The following is a 22744-nucleotide window of genomic DNA, read 5'->3' as shown; positions in this document are numbered from 1 at the left end:
CTTTCCTATGCAAGGGTACAGTGCACGGCAGCTAATGGTCTGACAAGGTAAACAAACAAAAAAGGGTAACAAGGAAGAATGCAGGGAAAAAATTTTCATAGCTTTAGGTCTTCCACTTTCCTTTAGTATCACTTTCTTTCCTCCGGTTTTATTATTTCCTCAATATTAGGCTCACCAGCAGATCTGTTCTGTTTCAAGGACCAGATCCTCCCTCTCACATCAGAAATGAGTGATTCTTATGAGATGAAGAGGGGTTCCCTTTACGTAAGGCAAATGTGGACCTGACATCAGCTGCAAGAATCTGCTAAGTAACACATCCAGTAATTACACTTACAATGCCAGCCATTCGTTTAACTTCTGGCCTTTTGGCAGTCCGTGACAAATAGCTTCATTACACAATTGCTATGTTTATTCACAACCCGCCACAGGAGTACTCTGTTTATGGGCCACCTGTAATAAAACTTCCACTGCTCCAGTTTGTAGAATTCAAGTAGCAACAGTCAGGTTCAAACACGAAGGAGAAGGTAAGAATTCACCAATTATTTTAACAAAATACTTGCAAAAAATCATATATGAGTATCACTTGCGTAACTTGACTATAATTCCTGCTCTCTCACAAAAGCGTTGCTGGGTTACAGAGAAGATCTGTATATAAGCTTTTCCAACCAGGTATGTGTTTTGCAGAGAAAAGTTTGATTACTGCTTGGGTACTTTTCTGAAATATCAAGATTAGTAGCCTTCAGAGGTGAATATTAAAGGAAATTACAGAAAATCGCTGCAGGGTATTTTTCAAGGATACACACAAAGGCTTCATCCTTAAATGATCTATCCAACCTGATTCATCCTGTTTTCATATGGGAGTGTCCACACAGTAATGCTGGAACCTACTGACAACACACATTAAAAAGGCTGGAGGGCCAGGAATCTCACCCAGTTAAATGACTAGGGATCAGCTTAAAACAAAATAAAACCGAGCATACACAGTGTAAAGTACCGGACAGTGATACAGGACGCTGCTCAACTGTACCTACATTTGTAGCCCTTCAGATGATGCCTTGAACTCAGTAACCCATGGTAGATCTTGCAGGTATAGCTCACATATCTGTTATGCACTGCTATTAGTCTAACAACGCTTTCCAAAGGCGATAAACTGCTGTAATCGTCCCCTCCTCCCTGGTCTGTTTGCTACATTCCTTGACACAACTTTTTAAGCACTGACATACCGATTTGATAAATGTTGAAGCTACTAATCTGAAAAGCACAATTGCAAGAATTAATGCACAGAGCTAATACCACTGTACCACTAATCGCACCTAATCAAATATGAGTGCTCTAATTATATACTTTATTTTACAGAACCCATGCACAATGTTTTGCAGCATAGCAAATACTGTTTTCTCAAATAGTCCCAGTCAACTTCTTCCTCCTGAAACTCACTGCAGGAATTGTCAGCTTTAAGACACTTAGTTGTGGCGTGATGAAAAAATATACTGCCTTACAATGCTCTCGGGGCGGGGGGGGGGGGGGGGGGAGGAACAGATACGCTCTTGTAAAAGCAATGTAAAACAAATACACAAGTCCATCCTTGACTTCGTCCATGGAGATCAGCTGTTTGAACACAACAAAGTGTAGCACAGTGCAGCCACCACGCTTTCACAAACAGTTAACATGGGTAACAGCCAAAGCAGTTTCTAGCAAGCACAGAACTGAAACATGGACCCTGAGCCTGCCCCGTTTACTGACCAAAAACCATTCAATGTTTTCTTCTTGCTAAAAGTCTCCCTAGCCCAGGGATATTTGATTTAGGCTTCTAGCCTTTACTTTTCCTTTGTGACGTTTTGCGTAAGCAGGGAGTTACTAAAGAAAGGACTTACAAGGCTACGAAATAAACACTGCCGAAATGAATCACTTCTCTCCCTATACACATGCACAATTCCTTTTAGCCAGCCCTATAAAATCCTGTCCACCTTGGTCACACTTTGGACACCTAGCGCTTGTTTACAGTGAATTCCAAAGGGCAGGCAAGGCAAACATTTTAGCAGATAAAGCTCTTGTTCATCACAGCTTCATGTTGTAAATCCCTGCAGTAGTAACACAAGACAGCTGTGTTGGCTTCAACACAGTAAGCACGGTAAACGTGCAATTGCTACACGTGACAATTAATACAACCAGCAAAGGCGAATACATACGAATTAGTAACTTTACTTTTGATCACCTATTTCCACAAATCTTTGACCCAAAGCTAGAGTTGATTCCACAAACAAAACAGTTTTGTTGCCTACACATGCCTACGCTGTGTATCATCTCCTTCCTTCGCCTATAGAGAGCTCCCTTTACCTTTGTTCATTTTGATAGGGGAGCTGTCACAAGGCAAGATCCTGATGGAAGACACTCCACATCACAGAAAGATGTTCTGAAGAGTTACCTGCACTACCATAAGCTAATAGACACACGTAAGAGGCAAGGGCAATCTTGGCTTTAAATTCATTCTGACTTTAGAATTCATTTTTTCTTGACAGTCTGCTAGTATTTTTTCCTTGAAAGATGCAAAGTAATAGTAAGCAACAATTTTATCATACACCTGTGCCTCTCAATGTAAAGAATCTTGCCACTGACACCAGGAAGGAAAGAACACAACTTCTGAAAAAGATGTTTCCTTTTTTTAAGGAAAACACACCATGTCTTGAAAAAGTTACAAGCTATAATACAAGGTAAGAGCATTGTTACTCGGGGTAAGTGGAGTGGGAAAAATTCACTTGTGCGTAGAGGATTTTGAAACAACAACTTACAGGCAAGTTTGCAAGCCAATGTTCCACTCCATGTTTCTTTGCTTAGCGTTTTAGAAGCAGGGAGCATTAGTGACATGCCATTAATAATACAAATTATTGTTTGTATTGTTTGTTTCATCTCCAGAAGAGCAGTGTAGTACTTGAATACTGCCTGTCAGAACTGTGGGTGCCTCTCACGGAGAGCAGATGGGACACACGGCAGATGTGCCCAGGAGCAGCCAGACAGCCCACAGAGAAGAAGGAAAAGCAAAGGAAAAAGGGAAGGAGGTGAAGGCACACCACGGCATGACAATCACGCCCTCATCAGCTAAGAGCAGCCGATCAGGCTATACCGTGGGACAAAGAAAGCAGACAGATTGCACATGTTGTGGTGTATCTCAATGCCACGACTGCACAAAGCTATTGATGAATATCAATGCTGACTTGTTTGTTTGCACAGCTGTTGTTGTTGGGTGACGGTTTCCCCGTCCAGCAACTGTACTGCCGTAGGCTGAGCTAGGCAACGGTGGCAGGATGACAATCAGACAAGCCAAACTCCGCCAAGCTGATAACATTATGAAGAAGAATAGATAGCCTAGAAAGCGAAGCTGTGATCCCAAGCTACAGCAAAGGGGAGGAAAGGAGAGCGCTTGTGGCGGGGCCACGGGAGGCACAGATGGCACCAGTGCAACGCCTCAGCTCAGACAATGACAGGCAGAGTGACAGCATAGAAAATGTGCTGATGGGCTTGGGGTGACGAACTCTCTGCTGCTTCTGCTGCCCCTCTAAACTGGTAAGAGCCTGAATGAAATTCACAAGTAGTGAAACCGGTCACCGAACACAACTACTCCTTCAAGTGCCGAATCCATATTAACAGAAGCAGAGCCGGGCACCACTAACGCTGGCACAGCCTGGTGCGAACTTGGGAAGGGCTTTAACAGCAGCACAGCACTTTCCCATGAACACAGCAAAGGACTGCTGTGGTCTACAGACTTCTTTAGTGACAAAAATATACCACGTTGGCTTGCCAGAAAACTACGTGTGTTCATAAACCAGGAAACAGACTAGTCATTTTTCCAGAAAGCTATCAGAGGGATAGAGTTTTCATTCTTCCTGTAGTTGCAGTGCTGAAAAGTAATGTCTGTTCTATACTGTATAATAAAGTAAAAAAGGGTGATTTTTCAAATATATATTTGTATTAATATATGCATATATTCATATTTAATTTATAATAAATATACTTTCATATATTTTTAAATGCAGGATCCAAGATATAATCTCACCCCTGCCACTCATCTCTCATGGTACTTCAAAAAAGTTGCATCACTTTTCTGCACTCTGCTATTAAAATGTGGCAACTGTACACTATCGCAACTATCAATGTCTCCTAAAATTTAGGTAATTTCCTACATTATGAAGATGTTACAAATGATAGGTACAGGCATGACAACATTAAATACAACAAAAGGTCTTTACTTGGGATAAAATTAAACCTTGAGAATAGAACTAGTAATATTTGCTCTATTGTTTTTGAGAAACTAAGTAATGGCTAATAAAGTTTGCAAACAACAGAAAGTGCTAGAAGATTAGCAGCAAACCAGTTCAAAACATACATCACTTAAAAAAAATTATCTTCTGTGTATTAACATAATGACCTACAAAATTAAATTTTAGTACTTTTATTTTTTAGGCAAGGAGAAAAATTGTTTTTTTATTGCTGCCCATTGTTTCAAACAGAGGCATTTTAGTTAGAAAGGCAACCAATACTACATACTTTCCAAGTATTATGGGAAAATTCCTGTTAACTAACTAGATAAGAATAGTTCCCAAATTAAAATTAAAGCTATGAACTCACTAGGAATATTCACCACCTGAAACGGCTCCCTGACTGTGGGGGGTAGAGTAACACATCACATCTCAGGGAAGCTTTTAACAACATTTTTGCCATTCACCACCACTATTAAACTTTTTCTTCGAGAAACAGAAAGGAAGAAATTGAAATAACTGCATGTAGCACAGGACGAGACCACCCAAGGGCAGAGAGAATGACAGATGCAAACATATCTGAAAAAAAATCATAACTCTTCCTCATATGGCTTAGCAGTTAATAACTTTCTAATTTATTTAAAAGCATTTAGTTCAGCTTCTGTCAAAAAGAGCTTGTATGTATTAGGTCATTGCAAAAAATTTACACAATTGTCTGGTGTAATCCTCTAACTGAATTTCTTAGGTGTCTGGCTTGTAGGAAAATACCAGTCACAGAAGCATGTGCAGCTGAAAAGCTGTCTGCTTTCTTCTCCGGGAGGCATTAAGCACAGATTGAACAGTGACAGTAATCACCCGTGGCACAAAAAAGCCAGGGAGAGGAGGGGATGGGAGCCTGCACCATTCCTCCCTTCCCAACCTCCAGCCCCCAGCTCCTCTGTGGGGCTCTGGACAGTTTTTGGAAGGTTCTGTTCCCTGGAGCACATGCTGCACCCATGCCCAATGTTTCACTGGAGCAGCGCACGCTTAGGCTGTGCACGGGACACAAATCATCTGGACCCTAACAGCTGTTTCTCAAAGATGTTAATTTTCTTATTGTAAAAGATCGAGAATATCTCTCATCATTTACCACAGGCACTTGTGAATTTTAACTAATTAAGCTGCTTGTACCACCTGAAAGGCTGAAAGAGAGGGAAAGTAAAGCAATAAAAAAATTATGCTGCACCTCGGCACTCTTTCATACTGCAGCTGAAGATAAAATTTCATAGCAAATAGAAAAAGTTGTATTAAGAGAAAAATAATAGTGTTAATAGGAAGCATGTGAAGTGAGTACCTATATACATGCACACTCACTCTTGCACACTTCAGGTTTCAATACAAAGCCAAGAAAAGAGGAACATCTTGAAGTCATTCTTCATCCACATGCAAACAGATGTGGCTCAGCTGCTGCCCAGGTGCAGAAACTCCCCCTCCTGCACAGCAAACGAGCACAAGCTTCCACCTCTGCATGAGGAGAAAAGATGCACCAAGGGAAGCACAAAGGGAAGGGACAAAGATAACCCTTACTTGCTTGCCAGCAGAGCTGATGAAGACATTGTAAAGAAAGAGGTTTAGTAGAAGGCAGTCTAACTGTATTTCATACCGGAGTCAAAAAATACATCATGACACTCCTCATCAAGTATTGCATTTGAAAACCACTACCAATGAACCTGTAATACCAGGCACTAGCATTTACATTTTCTTCCTTATTCAACATAAAAAAAAAAAACTCAAAACTCCCTTTAGGACACTTTTGTGGGTAACCATCATGTTAAAGAGCTGTAGGCAGTCTGGGATCCCAACTTCCACTGCATGGCTGATGGAACACCTCCTCAGAGAACCTGCAGTCTATGTTGTGACCCAGGAATCTTCCTAACATCTCCACTGCTGAGGCAGAACAGGACCCTGTAATAATTTACAGTAAATGGTAGATTAAAAGGAAAAAAAAAAAAAAAAAAACACACAGCTTCTCTTTATTTAATACCACTGTAACACATTCCGTTTTGCATGAAACGGAGAAAAAACCTTGCAACATAAGTGAAGCTTTTTGTAACACAAAAGATAACAGCACACCACCAGATCGTGCAGTGAGGGCGTGAGAGCATGAAGATGGGGAGAGAGCGAACAACCCCACTACCCACTCCATCAACACAAGCACACCGTGAGATCCACTTCCCAAACAGTATTATTACCTTTGAAAAACCAGAACTTTGCTAACAAGTGGGCTGGGAACAAAACCCAAGCACAGAACAGTTTGCCATGCCTACACAACACCTGCAAACCCAAATGATAGAGAAATCCTCACTCGTAAAACTGCATAAAGCTCTTCTAGCACCAAGATGCCTCGAACCAACAGTCCCTCTCTAGAACTTCTCTGAACAGACATCCCTGAATGCAGAGGTGAGAAAGCAAATTAGCCATGACAATTCACACCATTTCAAACATTTGAGGGGGAAGGAAAGGAGATGTTTCCCATAGAGAAGCTTTGCATGGCCACTACGCGTTCCTACAGACCATCACCCACAGTTCAGGAAAGCAACAGCTTCGTGCAGAACTCAGTGCTCTAACGTGACCTGCTGGCTGGCCATGCACGCACACGCACAGAAAACTGCAAATCAAATCATAGTTCAAAGCGTAGCTTTTGCTGGGAGCATTCATGCTTTTTTTGGCATTTAGTTGTACATGACATCATCATGTGGGAAGCCATATGTTAGGGATAAAGTACACACAAACTTGAATTGGCTTTACAAATGTTAATTCTAAGAAAAACTCATCAGATTTGCTCATCATGATAACCAGGTCACATTTTTAAAAAGAAAAAAAAACTTTCTTTGCCCTCCTGTCCTTTTTATTATTTTTTTTAATTGCTTTCTGCACAGCAACTTGATTTTTAGTCTCTAAAGAGCCAGTGTCAGTTTTCATCTAACCAAATGACTACTGAGAAGCTTTCTGTTTATGCTCAACACTGCAGCGTCCTCCAAAACACAGATCCTGGAAGCTTTTGAAAAGACTGATTAAATTTATATTAGCCTCTCTTTTGTGCAGAGGACAGATCAGTGAGTAGTAATTTGCACCCAATGCATACAAATACTTCTAGCAAAAAATACATCCTTAAAACAAAATAATTTTTATTTCTTAAATTACGTTATTGCTACAAAATCTCTAGAAGCAATGAAATCACAGAGAGCCTGAAGACAAGAGTAACTGCCTAATTAAAACAGAGCCTACGCTGTATCCTAGTAACCCAGTTATCCACAGGGACTCTCTTCATTGACACATATCCTTAAATGTGCTGTGCTGACAAAGGAAAAATACCCATGACTGAGCTTTAAGTTGTTCGGGTCAGCAGGCACGATGCTCCAAAATCATATTAATTCAAGGAGTAAAGGAAGTCCCAACCTGCAATACGTAAAAGCAGCTCCTTTAAGAAGTTAATTTACAAGACTTTTGTTACACAAAGCGTGATGGAAAGTCTGAAATGACAAGATTTTCAACCTGCATAATACCATTACTCTATATTGAACTCAAAACAACAACTTCATTGCTCCAAGGCCAGATCATAACAATATGCCTGTACATGCTTAATTTTTCAAACAGCTGTATATGAATAAGCAAATCACACTGAAAAGCTCTTGCACAGTCAGATATGAAGGCATTTAATGGTACTCGCAGCATGTATCACTCAGCAAATCAAGTCACATGAGAGAGAATCTGTCAATGCATTTTCACAGAAAAAGATTTCACAGAAAAGCTGGGAAAGAGAGCAGAATAGTCCCAGCTACCCCAGTCTTTGAGGCTGAAACTAAGCACTCGCCAAGAGCTGAAAATATGAAAAAGGACGTACGAAGAGATGGAACAGAAGTTCAAGAAGTACTCACTGTAAGTAGAGATTTGAAATAAGTTACTTAAGATTTTTCTTTACAATATGCAAGTGTTATGGGCCTTGACCTCACTTGGAAAAAGAGAAATCTCCCCCAAATCCCCCTGTAATAAATAGAAAAAAGCCACTGCATAGTAGCAGAGATCAAACTTCTTGCCATAATTTATACCCATAGAACTTCCAGAAGACAATTCCCTGGCAAAACTGCTAGGGAAGAAGAAAAAAGGCAACACAAGCACTATTTCAAATAATAATAATAAAAAAAAAAAACAAAAAACAATAAAAAACCCAATAAAATAACCAAAACAAAATAAACAAACAAACCCACCACAAAAAAAACCCAACCACAAACTTTTCTGCCCCTCCCCTATAGGCTGTTAGGCCTAGGCATCCACTGCACAACATCTGAAAATTCAATGCAAATATCCTTATTAGCAATTCTGAAACTGCACTAGTTTTAAGAATAATTATGATATCAAGTAGCATGTTTCCTTGTGTGAATATCTCAAGATTTAGCAATTAATTCTGGTCTTTTTGTCTTTTTCTCCTAAACATCCTCGAAGCATGACAAGTAGAGAAACTGCAGTTGCTAGCACCTTAAGAGAAGAGAAACTTGCCCAAAGCCTTTTCTTCCTTGTCCTTAATGCAATACAACAGGCCTAATCACTGCTCTCGGAGCACTCTACCGGAAACAGGTTATCCTAAGTTACTGCCGTCTGAGCTTTCAGACCTGGGGCCAAGTTCATGACAAACACAAATGAGTTCAACTCTATCGGCTCCAGCAGAGTTGCCTCATCTTTTCCCAGTGCTGAAGTTGGTGCTGTGAGACCACAAGTTACCAGCCATAGAACACCACCCAAAATGTTAAGGTGAGAGTCTTCTGTTTCTCGGTACTCTTAAGTCACTCAAGATGCGTGTGGCACTCCAAACTTACGAGAAAGAAGCTGTGGATACGGAATTCCCCAAGTCCTGGTAATACGACCATCCTGTCACAAGAAATGCAGTTTCTGCATGGCCCTAGAAATTTCATAGCCTCAGTTAACAACAGTAACAGAAGAATGAGTAAATAATACATTAACAAGAGCAGCAGAAATAAATCAGAAAAGGATCTGCTGTAGGAAACAATGACTATAAAGATAATCAAGAAAAAGAATCTAGGGAAAGTATTCTTACTAGGAACATGTACAGAACCAGAAAGGTAACAACACAACTGTAAAGGACAGAGAAATATATGGGTGTGGAAGGCATTACATAGTCCTACTTTATGGGGCAGTCTGCTCGCAGCATTTTTTACAGGAACAATATCTCTTCAGCAACATCACAAAGTAAAACTTCCTAATTAACGTAGTGGGAAATAAACTACAAAGCCAACAATAAAAAGGAGAGGCAAAGAATCTCCTCTTATCAAAACTTAACACACAAGATGCAAATGAGAAACAGAAACAAGTTGTTGGGAAACAGATCAGTTAATGCACCTTTCCCAAGCAAGGCTCCTAGCAGAGAGTAACTGAGACACATTTCAGAACATTTGAGCATTAAAGAAACTGAGCAACCACAGCACAGCCATGCTAGCCTTGGAGAAGACGTTTTTGTTATAGCTGATATTTATTAGTGGCATGAAAAAATATATATTTTCCTTAAAGGAACATGGAGAAAAGGAGGTGGGCAAGGCCTCACGCACGTGAAGATAACAATAGCCAAACTTGGCCACATTCAGTAATAATCACTGCACACTTGTCACCCTGGCTGCCGTAAAGCATCCCATTATGGTTAGATTTTTCAAGATCCTGTAGTACAGCACCACGTAAGCTTGACTGTGAATTGTTGCCAAAGCGAACGATGACACTGAAGAGATGTCCTTCTAAGTCCTTACTAGAACCCTTCCTTGTCCTTAAGCTCCCTGGGTCATCCCTTCACTTCTCCGTATGTTCTACTGTGTGAGGTCGCATAAGGTTCCAACCTACCTCCATTACTGTTCAGTAAAGCTACAGACACAGGAGTCAGGGAGGGGTTATAAATGACAGAACGTACCGATTAAACACACACCTATATGCCCTGCTCAATCTATCACAGATGGAATTGTTAAAGGTACTCTCCACTGAAAAAAACAGGGTCAAGATTAGAAGCTCCTCAGGGGGATCTCACATCTGGTTAAAACCATGCTGGTGCCCACGCACACTGGAGAAAGCAACTAGGAAACAGGGTTGAGATGCATTCTGGCTGCAGTCTCCAAGACCAAGACAATAAAAAAAAAAATATCCAAGAACAGTAAACATTGGTCTCATGAGAATAATACAGGCTTCTCTTGAATCCGTATGTTTCGAGACGATCTGATCTATGTTTTAGGACAACCTAGAAGTTTAACCCAGTGAAGTGTTGATGAATTCCTTATGTGGAACTCCTCAGGACAGCACATTATGTTTGGAAGCTGAAACAGCTACCCATTGGATTTTAGAAGTTAGGGGGTTGATGTCATGTATAGCTTTACCCTTCCTACTTGAAAAATATCACTGTATTGAAACTGGCACTATGCCGTGTGAATAGGTCTGCCAGTCTTCTCCACAAGGTACCATATATTTGAAGCATCTCCCTTCCCTTTCTGTAATATTCCAAGAGGAAGGAAGTAATTCAGTTACATCTGTAACAGGGGAAAAGGCAGAACTGTGGGTAAGCAAGAGTTCAGTTTTATCGGGAATCACGACACAAGTTCCAAGAATAAAAACACAAACTGGAGGCAAGGCTGATGCACATTTTTTATCTGCATATATATAAATGCAAATAAATAGATATGATTTTTCAAAATAAAGAACAGACCCCTTTCTGATCAAACACACACAACTATTCCCCTTTATTGCATGCTTAGTACAATTTAGAATAACGGTAGGCTGCTTCTGTTGATTTTTCAAAAAAATTGGCTAATGCACATCTAAGTGTCTCCAAAAAATAAAAATGAAATTACAATGACTGCACATGTTAATAATTACTTTCACTTTTATTCCAGATAATGTTAAAATAAACAATATCATTGGATAAAGAAATAACACCAGTATGACAATTTCTGTAATGTATCAGCCTTTAGAATTCTTCTGAACAGTAAATTTCTATCTGCAGTGAAACAGATTCAAAAGAAAGGGAAAAGAAATACACTAACCTTCTCTAGTAAGTTATCAGTTACTTCAGATGGGAGTATTTACAACGTACATGAATGTTGTTTGATGTTGAATGTCATCCCTTACAGAGCTGGAAAATCCACTCCTGCCTTAAAGGAAAGAGGCTGCTAGAGGACAGCACATCAGGTATAACTAGACATACATTTAAGAGCCAGCCCCAGCTCCCGTATGTTGGGATTCTTCCCCTTTCTTAGGTGGAAGAGATGAATTGAAGATCCTGGTTGACTGTTGATTCATTCTTCTCCTGATATCCTAATCCCATGAAATAACATTATTCATAGCAACTATGTGTCCACACCTTAGAAACCACAACAGAAGTACCACGATGAGACACCCCACCTAAAAATTTTGTAAGCAACTACCTCAAGAACTGTACAATAAAAAAAAAAAAAAATATCTCAAGAGGAAACACTTTCCTGTGGAAAAAGAACAGCCCACAGTAAAAGAAGATAAGTCTTCTGTATCAAGCTGATTTCAATTATTTAAGAGGCTGCATCGTGCATATGGCTATTTTCTTCCCTTACAACAGCTTGGCCTTTCACAAGCCACACTGTTTAAGTGCCCATGATCAAAACTGGCCACTGTTTCTGGATCAGGTCACAACACATACTTTGTACTACTTTGCCATGTATAGCCAAACTAGTATGAAATTTTTATTTATGCTAAAGGAAAAGCAGGTCAGTCTTACACAAGTTATGAGCTACAGTTTACTCTATATCACTCCCTGTGGTTTCAACCCCCCCTCCAACAACAGCCACTTGGGAATGGACTTCTAGCCTAATTATCTCTAACTGCGATACTCCTACTATCCCACTAATACCCTCTTGCTATAAACTGACCTAATACAGAGACTGGCAGGAGTATAGTTACCATAGACCTAAGGCATCATTTCTCCACTTCTTGGATAGAGAAAAAGCACTTCAGGGAGGCTTTTTCCCCCCAAATAATTATAAGAAATCATTCTGGAAACACAGGGAAATCTCTCTTGTCTTTTTAAGTGGACCAGATGGGGCTTAAAAAAGTTAAAGGAGGGATGATTTTGGAGTATGTGAACTTGATTATCCTTTGCTTTTAACCTCACACAGGTATTTACACATCTGTAAAGTGCAGTTATCCTAACCTGGAAAGTTTTCACACAGTGCACAGAAAATAACTGCCTGCACAGAATTCAGTCTGTTAACTAATATTGCTCTCGTCCAGGAAGGAGTGGTACAGAGAGAACCTGTTAATTAAAATGAAAAGAGAAAACGTGCTGGGAGTATGATAGTTTGAGCTTTGCTCTCAAATGCACTATATTTAAATACTCCCATTTGCAATGATATGAGCCTTATTCAACCTTTGGAGCAGATTTTTTTTTTTCAGTGCAGACTTTTTCCTGCCGAGACAACATTATATGGCACCCAGCACAGTGGTACAACTGAGCTTAGCCCCTCCAGTACAGTCCCATACAAAGCACCTTGAGTGCTGCAGGAAACAGTGCTGCTCGCCCAGCTGACCCCACAGGCTTCTGCAGGGAGACGTATGAATACAAATCAGTTGTCTCTTGTTCCAGTATTAAAACAGGAAATAAATGAGCTTTACGTGTGACTTTACATCTTGTTTTGGATACTGTACTTAAAAGAAAAATATAGTCTAATTATAAAGAATCCAAAGAAAAATGCAAGAATGGACAGAGGTTCTCTAATGAGGGAACAACTGAGATAACGTTGGGATTAGTCATCCTAAACGAAAAGCGATTACAGGGGCAAGGGAAGGTACATACTAAAATGTGCCAATTGCTTTTAAGCACACATAAAGTTATAGCAAAGAGGAACAATCTCTTTTCCACATCTATACGGGACATCTCAGCAGTCCTTACAGCCATTAGGATGAGTTTTCCAAAGGTCAATGTTGCTCTATATTGGAAAGGATTGCTCCAGATGGTCCAGGAGTCTCCATCACTGGAGGTCTTTAAGAACAGTTTAAACAACCACATCGGGAATGAGAGTTACAGCTGATTCTTTCTTTGAGGCTTTGAGACTTCTTTCAGAGCTATTTTCTCTGACCCAGGCTATTCAGATGCACTGTAGAAGGAAATCAATGTCACTTGTGTTTAAAAAAAAGTTACAAGGCTAAACCTTCTGTGCGCAGTTTCTCATATACAGCAAAGGTGTTTTAAAGAAAATAAATCAATAAGCTGTGTTTATGAATATCCAAACTTTCCTGCAAACCTGAGACAGGATCTGTTAAATTAAAAATGTTAGTTTATATATTCTGAATTGTCACCATAAACATGAGGTTGCCAAGGAATACGTCAACTAACATACTTAAAGGTATGCTGAGCAGGGATTTAAATCAGTGATTATACAGAATTCCCTAATCCTAACTAGCAATTAGTTGCCAACGGGTAGTAAGAAAAGTGCATACTACTCTCTTTAAGAGCAACAGAACACGTTCTGTATTCAGCTGGATACAAGCATATACAACTCTGCACCGCTGAAGACCCGGCAGTAAAAGGGACCAGTGTTTGAAAACAGTACGTGTATGACTTCGTCACCAGTTGTGCATCCTCTGTGGTGAATGCGTTATTTACAGTATCTCTAAACAACCACACAACTCATTATAGAAGCACAACTTGTTTAGCTATGCTGTCAGGGACCTTTCCCAAGTGAGGCAAGCCTCCAAATTCTTTTCTCTTGCTTTCCAGCATTGGCCATTCCCTTTCAAAGGCCAGACTGTTCAGTCCTTGATAACAACTGGAGTAAAAATAAAGTCAAATGTCCTGAAAGACTCAAATGTACAGATTAGTATTTCCACCTGTAAGCAAAATACAGTCAATGTTAAGTTCCCCAAAAACCATTTCCACATCTTCCTAATAGCATGAGAAAGAAGGAAGAAATTATAATCAGTTTCTTAGTCACAATGACATACATTTTTAGAGCACTGCAAGTACAAACAACTGTACAATCACACAGTCAAGGAAGTCATCCCCATCACAGACACATACCACTTTTTACTTCATGAGGCTATTTCACCCTCTCTTTCCCTACCCTGCTGCTTTCCACAATACCTACATCAAGGATAAAACCAAAGTAATGAAAAACGTACTCTGAGCTGCTTAGGACTCCTACAGCTAGCAAAAAAGTTTCTTCCACAACCTAGGATGTGGGTATCCTCAGCTGCACTTCAAGACCTACTTGGGCCTCCAAAACTACACACATTTTTATCAACTAGTGCTGCCTTGCCAACCAAGATTAAGAGCAAAGTAGGACAGTTCCTGCTGCTGTGGAATGCTTTAAATTCCTACCACTGCTGACAACAATTGTGTGAGAGAAAGCTGTGACCATACACCGCACTGAAAAATTTTCCCCAAACTTACACTGTGTGATGCTTCCACCTGAAGAAGCTCAGCTGAGAAATGGGTACAGACAATTCTGCTGCTGTGCTGTAGGGTCAAGGCTCTAGTGCCTGCAGCAGTGCTGGATATTTCAGCCACAGTTAGGAAAGCAGGAGAGGCCGTTCTTTATAGGGAAGTAAAACTAAAAGAAAATCTATATGTGACTTGCTGTTAGAGATAGAACTGTTCTAACGTTGCCATCCTAGCATCAAAAAAAGTGTGGTCTGCCTCCTCTAGCATACATTACCACCTAACAGGAAAAATAGTTAAAATAGGAACTCTTGGTGATACTTCTAGTTATAGTAGGTGAAAGATATTTTGCTGTTACTTGCTGTTTTGTGGCACCATGTACAAGCCCCTAGCAGAGATTCAGGCTCCAGGCCTTGGCAACACCTGCTCCACGACATCCTACTTCATAAAAATTACAGTAAGTGCTGGTAGGAGTTTTGCCTCAGTCATAATTTTCTAAATTAAATTTAAATTACTGAAGCGAGACCCAATAGATTTTTTTCTCTAGCTCCTCATTCTCATTCCCTGCAAAGTTAACTACTGGGCACCACTTCTACTTGAGATGATCTTAGATTTTACTACTTCACATTCATTCTTTATTAATTAGGATTTGGAGAAAGCTAAAAGCATATGGCCATGTAAGCTTTCTACAGATTCGAGAATAACACTGAGATTATTTCAAGTAGCATTTTCCATTTTGGCCCATCGGATCACTGAAGCATTAAATCTGCAAGTGGTTTTGCTTATTACGTCTTCAAATGAATGACACAAAAAAAGGCCAAAACACTCAGTACCAAACTCAGCTAAGAGATGCAAGCGGAGTGCTCCCATCCAAGAAAACTTCATTCTAAAACATATAGCCAGGTCTAACATGCATTTCAGTCAAACTCTGTAATCTTCTTATGTGCTCAAAAGTCTCTGCTAACACTAGTCATCAAAAAAAACCCAATTCACTTTCACACATCTTGCAGCACCAACTCTCAAACTGATAACCATGCTTTGTGGTAAAGGACCAGTTATCCTTTAAAGGGGTAGCAGAAAAGTACTAAAATCCAACGCACTACCTGCGGTCGGCAGTTCTAGTTTTAGCAGTCCATGCCCAGAGACATGGGATGTGCCTGTTTGCCAGGTCTCTGAAATGTCACATTATACAAACCACCTTATGATGAAAGCAAATGGAAGGTGACTCAGGCCAGCAAAATATAAACAGTTAAAGGTCTGAAAAAAACAGGTGAAGATAGCATTAAACATATATCCACACATATTTATAGTATGTATATATTGGATCTAATATATACATACTCATAGTACATAACACATCAACATGTGTATGTTCTAGATCAGTCCTGAGGGTCCTCCCTCCCACACAGCTGAGCTTAAAGCTGTGATATTTTCCCAATTTCATAGCCTGAGACTCAGTTTTTATTTCAGTAATATCTTCTTCAGACTGTCTTCACACAACAGATCAAAATACAGGGAATCACATAATGCTTACATCCAAACTCTGCTGTGATTTCATGGATACTTATTCGTCTCTCTTCTCCCTCCAGTTCCCCAGTTCTCGGTAAGCAACTTAAGTCAGGATGAAGATCTCAATGTTCTTGTGAAGATATATAACATCTTAACCCATCTTTAAAAATTCTAAGGGACTTTGGGCAGAGTAGGTGAAAAGATCACCTTAAGGTAGGCCACAAGAAAACCAGCTAGAAACCATGATCACAGGCACGCAAACAAAGTGTGCTGTTTCTCCTGTCAGTAGAAAGGAGCAGTGGAAAAAGGGCACTTTGAGGAACATGATTCCCAGCCCAGTTTGCAGCAGCCTCCTTTGCAGATCTGCTCCTACCAGCTGCCAATGATGCACAGTTCTGCACAGACCGTAACCTAAAAATCACTATTCTAAGCCCGATTTCCTAAGTGAGTATTGAGTATGTTATTCTATGTTCTGTCCTCTCTAGTAACTTCTGAATCCAATTTCAAAAAATACTCAACAGAAGTCTAGAAACTCAGAAATGAGTTTCACTCATATTTAATGATCATAAGCATCTGAGATGAGGAAAGAAGTCTAAATTAGTCATTCATCTGCACTTCTCTCCACTGAGTGAGGCTCAGGCAGCGCTCAGCTTTTAGCATGCCTTTTGGGAACAGCTGACAAACTTGCATCCACAGCTACAGACATAGCACCACACATACTGCTTCTTGTCCAGTACAAATATCTTTTTGACATTGATCTCCTGCTACTGCCCTGGTTGGACAGAGATGGAGGGAGGCGAGGGAAACAGGACACTACTGTCAAGGCACTGGGATTCATAAATTCTGCCCATTGTGGACCAGATTTATCTGAGACCAAGTTGCCCTTCCATCCACCCACCTAGTTCTGCTCTGTGCAGAAATCCCAAAATCCACCTAGTCACGACAGCAGTTTTCAAATGGCTGCACAAAACACTCAACCTAATCACTTTAGAAAATGGATCCTTCTTTCAAGTTACGTCTGCACATGAATCAAGCAGCGAATTACTTTCAGATGCAAAGTTCAACCTGGTAAACAATCCAAATGGGCAACACAAACAGAAGACAGTGTTTCCCCTCCCACAACGACAAAAGAGGCAATCATGTTTCCCCTAAATAATTATTCACTTTTTAGGTAAGTAAAAAGATTAAAACAATTGCTTGACAACAGTGATAACACTATGAAACACTATTCCAACCCTGACTTCTGTTCCTGTTACTGAAAGACTCCACAGGCAATGATGGCAACCCTACAGCAGATTCCACATTAGTCGCAACAAAAATTTTCATCCTAAGATCATCGCTTTTGATAGTCCCCTCTTCCACTAAAACTAATTCCAGTATTTCAATGAAATCTGCCAAGCTCTAAATCCTGTTCCCAGCTCTAAATACTGCAAAAACTTCTTGACAGCAAACATGGTTTCCTTCTGGCTTTAATAATGGAACAGTAATGTGCAACTACAGCACTGCCTACACTTTAGTCTGCAGCTTGAAGTCCTCTGAAGATTGATTTCCTCTTTCACTCTTATTGCACATTTTGTTCACTTCATAAAAGAAAGAACTTGACAAATACAAAATATAAAATGAGCATCTTATCTGACATGGTATAAAAGAAAATCAACGGGAGAGAAGCAGAGTTTATGCTTATGTCTTATCATACAGGGTTATAAACTAAAGAGGTAGAGCAGACTGAACTACAATTATCACTTGGACCAAAGGCTGGAGTTACCTACCATAAGGTACACATTATTCTTGGTTCTCTGCAGGTCTCCTATAGACACCGTGAGCCAGATTTAAGTAACAGCTGAGAAGAGAATGCATCACCATGCACAAGTCAGAGCATTGTATTCAGCATCACTCAGTGTCCTGGTTTGAGGTAAAACAGGACCAATTTTCTTCAGTAACTTCGCTTCTTAGCTGGGCCTCTTCTAACTACTGAAATGAACAGCATATTGTGCAGATAATGTTCACTCTCTCGGAGTGATAAGACCTATGTTTATAGCTGATGCCCAGGCATGGTATGCAGAGAGGCTCTTGCTTATACTTACTGCTATAACACCCAAGGGCAACCAACTTTGTTATTGGCCCCGTTGGAGGGTCAGAAGTGGAAAAGTGCAGTGGGGTCCCACCTGCAGGGAGGAGCAGACAGAACAGGTGACCCAAAACTGACCAACGGGGTATTCCACCCCATCTGCCTCATGCTCAGTATAAAAGCTGAGGGATCAAAGGGTCACCTCTCTTCCTTCAATGGCCGACGTCTGAGGAGGACTCTGTTCATCTGCCTGTGATCCCAACCCTGAATCCAGATCCAGAATCCAGTTCCTGTCCGTCACTGAGTCCAGCCTGGGACCGCCCCAGTGCCAGCCGGCGACGTGATTGTCATCTCGGGAGCTTGATATGGTTTTGTATATATTTCATTATTTCTTTTTATTTTATTATTAATATTTCATTATTTCTTTTTATTTTATTATTAATATTTCATTAAAGTAGTTTAGTTCCTTCTAAACTCATAAGTCTCTTTTTCCCCTCCTCTGCCTCTCTCTTTGAAGAGTGGTAGAGGGGAGCACCTGTTGGTCCCATCTGGGGTCCCCCAGGTCCCCAGTAGCCGACTGGGCCTAAATCATGACACTCAGGATAAGAGAAGAGGATACAGGATATGCATCTTCATTATTCTCCAAATTCTTTTGCCCCCTTTACCTAACTGATGTGCACAATAAAATTATGCATATATTCATGCGTTTAAGTTATTTAATGATATGACTTAGAAAATCTCTAATTAGGCTTAGTAGTCCTCATCAGAGTGTTAGCATTTCTGGATACTTAAAGAAGCACTGTATTATTTCACATTTGGAAGTTAGTCCTCTTAGCCTCTAAGGATCAGATATTTTACCTCTATTTCAAAGCCGTAAGCTAAAATTCTGCACAATCTGTCATGGGATCTAGATAAATACATCAAGCAGGCCAGATCCGGCCTAAAGGCAAGGCATTCAGCTTTCCTGCGTGTGATACATTCTGGCTCGATGACTTAAACTCCAATATGAACAGGTTAGACTATGGAACTGATAGAGATTGTTTTGGGGGGGCATAAGTCTAAAATCTATGGGTTATTTTCCCAAATCAAGGCACTGTATATGCAAAGGATTTAGCTGGGAGCTATATAAGAATATAATAACCACCAACGTTTTATCCATGTTATGTCAGAAGCCAGGCTGCCAACACACTAAGCTGCAAAACTAAAGTAACCCTTGAAAGGAATGTGCTAAGACACTGTAAAAAGCAACACACCAAATATCTGGTGAAGCACCTGCTGAAAAAAAATTGTTTTAATATCAAATAAGGCCCTACCAGGAAAAATTATATAAACCAGCCTAAAACAGTCTGTTATACTATCTATTTACTCAGAAAACTACACTGGTGTAGTACTATGACTAAGCAGGGTAACGATCTTTCCTGTCTCTCTTTCTCAAAAAAAAAAAGTAGAATTTGGTAGTCACCAGTTGCGTGCCAGCTTTAAGTGAACTTTGATTAGCGCTGCACTCAAGAATCCTACTGTGGTGAACCTTCCATCCCCTTCATCCCACCAGCAATTTAATTCCCATAAGGAATTAGAAAGGCTAATGAACTAAATAGCTGCATGGAGTTTATTTCTGCATTCTTAGTGCATGCATGTTTCTTATGTTCCTTCCTATTTGTGCAAGGACATTTCTGTTGGAGGAAGAGGAGGAAGAGGATGAGTAAGAGGCTGAAAAAAAGGGGGAAAGTCAAACTTTGTCTTTTGCACCTTGGTGTAACAGTAAATAAAACCATGTTGAATATTATAGCAACAAGCAGCAGACCAAAAAAAATATTCTATAACCTCTAACTTTCTGGTGTTTGAACTTTTGAAATTAAACCAAATTATTTTGCATTAGTATCAGTTTAGGATTTAATTTTTTCTTTTAAACATATGAAGGAAGCATCCACTCTTAATTTAAGTAGTATAGAAACTACTGTAAAGCGGGTTATTACCTTCAATTAATACTAGCACTATGTTTACACTTAAAAGAGGACAGAAAAAAAGACCACAGTGCTTAAAACACTACATATCTCACCTGCAACAGCTTAAAATCATATGTGTAGCCAAAACCAAAGCCACTAATTCTTTACCAAGAGAGAACAAGGAATCAAGAGAAAAGTGAGACCCAAAGTATAAGGGAAAAGTCAAGGAAAAAGATGGCATTTTTACAGTGTCATGAAGCAGCAAGTTAGGATGAAATCCCAGGAGAGAACAAGACTGAAGAGATGTTCTACTGTCATTTAATTATGTAGCTGATTAGCTAGCTAAACAGAATTATAATTTCTGGCTTGATATTTATCCAATAACCCACAACAGCAAGAAAAGACAAGTCAGATAAAATGTCTTGCTTATTTCGTTATTCAAAGAGGAGTCTACAAGACATGCAAGATGAGATGAAGGGGAAATGTCACAAAATATTTATTGAGGTGCCAAGAACGGAAGTACTGGAGCACTGCAAATACAATAAATGTAAAGTTTGAAACTGCACAGCATTCCAGATGACAGTAAACAGGAGGACACCAGGCTCAGTCTGGCTAAGCTCAGTTTTGAACGTGAAACAAGCACAAATGGTGCTCTACTGATTAAAAGCATCTCCATCTCAACAGATCTATTTCTTTTGATTTCAGAAACTGAGAAAAAAAGATAATGTGAGGCTTTGATCTATTTGAGGATACATTTAGCTGTTAACTCCTGATCTACAACTTTTTTCCATTTTCTGGTGCTCAGTTTTTTAAAATCTAAAAATGGTGCACTGACTAGTACAATTCAACAGCAAGTTCCACTTGTGCTGGGTGATCTGCAGTGCCCCTCAAAGTCAGTTTAACTACTGCAAACTTTCAAACTCTGCAAAGTAGACTTTAATGTCTTCAAGAGTAGCTATGATGCAGGAAAAATAGGATGCAACTATTTCAGCAAAACTGTTTAAAAGGTAGTAAGCGTGTCCAAGGACAGAATTAGGCTCTACAGGTGAGCAGCCTACAAAGGGCATAGAATTGGCGAAAGCAGAATGTTTTCGCTGGATTAGTGGGATATATTGGCTCAGCGAAGAGCCGAAAGTACACCAGAACCACTGAAAAAGAGGAGCTGGGAAACAGTCAGACAACTGGAAGGAGGAAGTCATCGGCTCACCATCTTAAGTGACAACAGAATGCTAACACTAAAACAAAACCAACCACCCCAAAGCCCCTTAAACATGTGAATTAAATGAGGCAAGTTTCAGGTTATGAAGTTGAGCAAACAAAATTTGTCTAGCTTATACTATCTATCTAGTTTATGCTCTACCTCTCGAGAAATGTAAGTAAGAATATCTGATCTTAACAGTAGTAAAACTGAGTTGGTGGTGCTGAATGCTTCAAAAGTAAATTAAGTATTAAATTTGTTCTGCCTTTTGCTTTCTTCCATATGCTAACAACATAAACACCCTAATCACCGAGTGTGGTTTATTTTAGAGGAGATTTTGTTTAAAAACAAATCACTGACATCAGTCTGACATGTAGTAGGATCATTGCCACAATAAAACATTATCTCACCTTCAGAATGAGGAAAGCCACCAGGGAAATTGAGTTAGCCTCAAAACACCAGAACTTAAGTTTGCACAGGAGAACATGTAGTTTTGTTTTTTTAGTATGGGGTGGGTCCACTCTGATGATAGCTTATTTTTCTAGAAGGTAGTTTTGATTCATTGTGCAGTCTTTTGATTTTGCATTTTCCTCCCATTAAGCTCTATGCTTGACATACTTTACCTGTACCAGAACTAAACTCTGGCGATCAACATAACCTTAAAGTGCTACATGCTTCAGTACTGACTTGGTTATCAACACAGCTATATCACAGTATCTTCCTGCAGCTCTCATGTCAGGCATGAAGACCCACATCATTTACAATTTGCTGGTTTCTAAGCAAAGATTTCAGCCACAGTCCTCAGGGTATTACTCTTGGCTAATTCAGCAAGTCCAATTGAGAGCATACCAAGTACGAGTCTGTTTTCAGGCACACAGGTTTGAAGTTCATTGGAATAACTCAAACCACTTAAAACCAGTAGATTTACCAGCACCTCAGAATCAAAGCTTTAGAACAACAGCATATAATGAATAAAGTCTCAGTGCATTTTGTGACTTGTAACTCTTATTAATCCTAGGTTCCCTAAACTCCATTTTTCTGGCAGCACCAAGAAACCTCACCCTTTCCACCCCTCACTTTCCCCTCTTCCTCTGTGTACCTCCATCCTCTCTTTGAACACTCTCCTTTTTCTCAAATATAAACTCAGAAATCCCCTTTAATCCCCTACTTAACTTCAAATAAGAGTAACATCCTTGTTTGGAGAATGCCAGATCATTAAAGCTTCTCTCAACAGTTGATGACCTCGCAAGCACTACTTTACCTTCTCTGAAGCAAAGCTCCCACAAATACTCATCCTCACCACCATTTCTAGCCCTGCTAGAGTCTTTTTAATGC

General features: G+C 39.9%; 1 protein-coding gene across 1 annotated transcript in view; it reads right to left on the bottom strand.

Annotated features, from left to right (window-relative positions):
• The window catches only part of KIAA1549, a gene marked incomplete at its 5' end in the record, with an annotated part of 134502 nt that overhangs the window by 76304 nt on the left and 35454 nt on the right, over positions 1-22744 (bottom strand). The gene's annotated exons all lie outside the window — the stretch shown is intronic.

This window comes from Vanellus vanellus (assembly GCF_965231255.1).
Source record: "Vanellus vanellus genome assembly, chromosome: 1".
Taxonomy (NCBI): domain Eukaryota; kingdom Metazoa; phylum Chordata; class Aves; order Charadriiformes; family Charadriidae; genus Vanellus; species Vanellus vanellus.
Note: the sequence above shows the minus strand (reverse complement) of the source record. Positions and strands in the feature narration are given on the sequence as shown.